This window comes from Malurus melanocephalus, unplaced genomic scaffold (genome assembly GCF_030028575.1).
Source record: "Malurus melanocephalus ecotype Western Australia unplaced genomic scaffold, MMel_1.1 scaffold_147, whole genome shotgun sequence".
NCBI classification, from domain to species: Eukaryota; Metazoa; Chordata; class Aves; order Passeriformes; family Maluridae; genus Malurus; species Malurus melanocephalus.
The window spans coordinates 1,466,422-1,471,247 of NW_026623379.1; the positions used below are offsets into that span (position 1 = coordinate 1,466,422).

The 4,826-nt window shown below is 42.9% G+C and overlaps 1 long non-coding RNA gene across 1 annotated transcript in view; it reads left to right on the forward strand.

The window, feature by feature from the left end:
• Positions 1-3,986: 3,986 nt before the first annotated feature.
• Positions 3,987-4,826, forward strand: part of LOC130576669 (uncharacterized) — a 13,019-nt gene continuing 12,179 nt past the window's right edge. The window contains exon 1 of the long non-coding RNA XR_008965690.1: positions 3,987-4,110. This is a non-coding gene — a long non-coding RNA (uncharacterized LOC130576669). The remainder of the gene's footprint in view (positions 4,111-4,826) is intronic.

Genomic DNA, 4,826 nt, shown 5'->3' on the forward strand with positions numbered 1-4,826 from the left:
AATACTATTGTAAAAAAACTTCTTTGAGGCTGTCATCACTTCAGACCATTGTACGTTAACAATTTTCTGGTCATGAAACTGCAATGTTTCTTTATGTTAACAAAACCAAAGGCTTGTTTGAAGTAACTGGTATTTTGTATAAATATTTGTACAGATAACAGACTCTGCTTTTGTACTATAGATTATGTGGATTTTGTTTTATAATAAATGCTTTAAAAAGATTTGCTTAGCAGCCATTTTATGAGCAAAGCTGTTTCATCACCTACACTAGAGACAACCAGCCAGTATCACAACTGTTTTAGATACTATTTAAGATATGGATAGTGCTGTCTCCTTGGTTTTAATTTCAAAATGTACAACAGCAGCAAGAGCTGGAAAGCAAATCACCTTTAGAGTTGTTAGGTATACAACTTACTGCAAATTTGTCGGTGTCATGACCTTCTAAAAATTGTTGCACTCCATAGGAACAATCCCAAGTGTTTTTACCAGGCCAGATCTGATCTGTATTTCTTTTTTAATTGGATGACACCCTTTAAATGGATGCTATAGGATGTCAAAGTAAACTGTTTAAATAATGGCTTTTTAATGATGAACATACTTGAAAACTAGTTCCATTGAGTCTAGTTTTGTGTTGATTACTGCAGTCAATATTGGTGGTCTCAGATTTGAGAAGTTTAACCTAGAAATGAAAATGATTTTTAGTGGAGATACCGTTTCTCCTGCATGCTGGTTAGATGGGACTCAGACTGAAGTCTTCAGCAGTCATCAGCAGTCCTGGTGAAGTCCAGGTCTGTTCCTTTGGAACAGAAGGAAAGGGCAGAGAACAAAGGGCAGAGAAAAGAGAGCATGCACATTCAGAGGCCTGCTTGTTTCCTACCTGTTTGTCTTGTACTGACCCAGAAAATGTCAAAATATTTGCTTCTCTTAGCCACTTTATCCTTGCTAATAATGCTTAATGTGAATGGACCTTGGAGCTGCCGTATGACTGCCTAGACGTAGTGATTTATACCTTCAGTGTGATTAAAATGCATTTGGAGCTTGAAGGAAAATGACATATCTGGACTTCTGGTGCTGTACTCAGCCTGGAACAGGCCTTCCATCATCCTGTTGTGTTGGAAAAGTTGGCCCAAAGCACTCAGAAGTACAGAAAGATTTTTGGGATTTCATATGGCATGAAGCAGAACAGCCCTGCTCTTTCTGGAACTCCTGGCTGTAGCTGGGCTTTSTCTCCTGAGAAGATGCACCAGGTCTTCACCTCTTGCAGTGGACAGTGGCTGGTTGCAGGGAGGTGTCTGATACATGTATCCCACACAAAATAGAGATTTCTGCACGGCATAGGTATCATTCCTACTCCTCCAGTGCTTCAATCCCAGATGTTCCTTGAAACCAGAGGAGACAGCCTTTTCAACTGATCCAGCTCAGTTGTCTGGATCTTTGTAACCCTACACTCCCACAGCTTACAGATTACTTAGGGTGTTAATTGAAAGTAAAGCTCTGATACATAATTTGTCTGAATGGAATTTGAATACATTCCCAGGACTAAACCTGTAGTCACGAGGGAGGATGTCTAATTCTAAATCCAGTGGTCCTGATCTTTTATGGAATTGCCCCAGCTGTTACTGGGCCCAGCTGTTACTGGCCCCAGCTCTTACTCTGGCAGGGSAGAGCAAGCTGTTTGGCTGATTTTGTGCAGCATCACTGATGATTCAAGGGAATAATTGTATTGGGATATGCTAGGAGGTGGCTAAAGTGGTCRAAATGCATTCTGTCACAGTATGGGCCACTCCCAGCTGTGCTCAGAGCAGCCTGAACAGCCTGTTCAGCTCTATGGATCTCCTTCCACGCTTTATGCCAGCCTCAAAGCTTGCATACACGTGGTGGTTGCTCCAAAAACAAACATCATAAATAACTAATGCACTTCCTTTCTCCTCCTTTCCCCTCRCTTTTATTGCTGTGCAAACATCATATCACATGCAATATATCCCTTTGYTCAGTGTGGGAGATGTCCCATTCCAAGATCCTACCCACCTGCAACCTGCTGGTGAGGGGTTAATGCTGGAGAGACAGCACTGATGCTGTGGGAGTGCTGCCTGGCAGCAGCCAAAACACCGRGGTGTTRCCAACACCTTTGTAGCTGCCACTGCAAAGCACAGCACTTTCAGAACTGATCTGGGGAAAATTAACTCCATGTCAGACAGATCAATATGGTGAGGCAACTGTGGCCACACACTGCCAAAAAGCCCATGTAAGAGTTATGGGGAGGAGCTGATGTGAAACTAATGCTTTTTAGGACAGGTATTGCCCAGATCTGTTTGCTTTTCACCCATCTGTGCTSTGAGGGGTTTTATACAGATTGTCCTGTGAGTGAAAGGCCAGGAAATGGTGGGGCAGCCTTTGGAGCTGTGCAAAGTGCTGTGGAGAGCAGGGCACAGGGAAGGCARTGCAGGGAGGAGCACTGCAGCAGGCTGCCCACATCCCTGCTGATAGCACAGGGCTACACACAACCTTCCCCCGAGGAGGGCAGGTTTTTCCTGGAATCTGCTCAAAAAGCCCAGATAAAAAGAGGGTTGGTGTGCACAGAAGCCAATGTGCTTTTAGGCATCACGAAAAGACACCTCTCTAATTAGGACTGGAGACAAAGGTAATGTGAGAAATGGAGGCTTGAGCCAGGCTAATTGCTGGACTCTGAATATATTGCAGAAATGAGGCAAGGAACATAACTGCAAGGGGTATTTTCAGATCAGCTGGCTGAGATCATAGCTACAGTGAAGATTAGGACAAGCAATTTACTGGGGTCTGTCCAGTTTGGGTTTTGATGGATTCCTCACAATCACAACACAACAGCTGAAAGAGGCATGGCAAGGGCARTATAAGGTCTTGAATTTCCTCTTGCAATTACGGACTGGTCTCTTGTCTGCAATTAACATGAATAGTAAGTAGGCTTSAAGCTAGATTTAGCTTTTGGGATAGAAAAGTACCAATAGTTTACATATATCCTGGAAAGCCTGCAAAGACAGAATCTGGGCTTGCCYTRATTGAGGTTAATGCCTTCTGTTASAGCTTCCTGAAAGCAGAGCTACTTTGGCAATAAGTCTGATTTAAGGGATAGCAACAGCTTTGACAATCTATTACTTAGGGARCAATGTTTGTTACTGAACTTTGCATGGCCTAGAAGGGTGTAAAAGAGACTCATGAGAACAGGGACAATGCTTTCCCTTGTATTTTAATTTGGCTTACCAGGGTATTGTTACAGGTTTAATTAGGACTTAATTCTAAGACAATTTCTCACATAGAGATCAGAATTCCTTTTAGGTTGTAAGGAAATCGATTTAGTGCTTATGCTCATTTTACTGTAAGCATTGTACATAGGCAGWCACTAAAAATGAGAATAGAATTTGGGCATCAGGCTCCAAATTTTGTCAATTCACACCCTATACATAGCATGCAGCATTTGGAACAGTCGATATTCTCAGCTTCTGTTTTCTGTTGTAGGTTGTTGTACCAAAAGCCCAGGTGCTGGGAACAACAGAGTGGGAAGTGTTCAGTAGTTGGGTTCCCTGGATCCAGAGGAGACAGAAATGCTCACAAAGGTGACAGCTGAGGTGCTGTCGTGGTTTAGGAAGGGTATTTTACAATTCTGTTCCCCACTGAGACAGCAGCAATACTGACAGCAAAAGTGTACAGAGAGAGRGTCATTTACATGCACAATGCTCACCAAGCCCGAGATAATGAAAACCAATGCTGGACAAACCAATGCTACCACACTTTTCCAGACTGGAAAAGAAACCCCTTCTTCTCAGAAGAGAGGGAAAGAATCCCCTTTCCCCACCMGTATCTATGACATAAGGTTGAATCACATAACATTTGTGTCTTGGGCACACCCCCTCCTGCTCATCTGGGCTGGAACCACGACAGGTGCCCTCAGCTTCTCTTGCACAGCAGTTGCCTCTCCTTTGCCTGTAATTACAGGGAAATTTAAGGTTTAGAGATTGAAATAATAAGCCTATTGTTTGATTCATTAGGATCCTGGAGCCAGGAAGAGTGCTGACTGATAGTGGCAAATCAAGCCTAGCCCTCGCAGGAAGTTTGATACAGAATTCTGGCAGATATGTGAGTATTTAATGGGTTTTAGTCCTTCTTGCTCCTTTTCTCTCAGTTTTGTCTGGTGTATCCATGAAACACTGAAGTCTAAAGTTAGRGGCAAGGTGAGCAATCGGTCAGAGGAACTGTTTGTTACACCTGTTTCCTGGGAAACAATGTTTTCTGAGTTTCCTATACAGTATTCATCCCCCACACAGAATTAAACACGATTCAGGGAAGTTTGAGAATCTAAAGTGTAGATAGATGACTGCTGTATCTGTACAGGATGAGGCAGCATGCTTAAATTGAAAGCTAGGCTGAACGGGAACCCACATGTCTTTACTTGTAGAGCTGCTTGGAGGATGAGACCTGAAAAATCAGGAATCGGTGATAAATGAGATTGAGGAATATGTGCATCCTGTCCTAAATTGAGCCTTGTGAGAGGTAGCATATTTTGTCTCATTTTATAAGTTGATATCTTGTTTCCGTCTAGAGCTACAGGCAAGTTTTGTGAACAAAGCCCTTGAAGAGTCTAGTTTATTTCCAGATCCTGCTGGATTTCTAGAGTTACAGCCAACAAGGAAACACTTACAATCCCTGAGACCACTGTCTTCAGTCTTCTTCCAGAAGTGCTTTGCCGAGATAAGGGCTTGTAAAGGCAGTAGCAGGTGTAGGAACAAAACCTTCTCAGTCTTTCAACAGAAGACTGGATTTCATTGCCATGACTGCAGTTAAGGTTAGGCAAG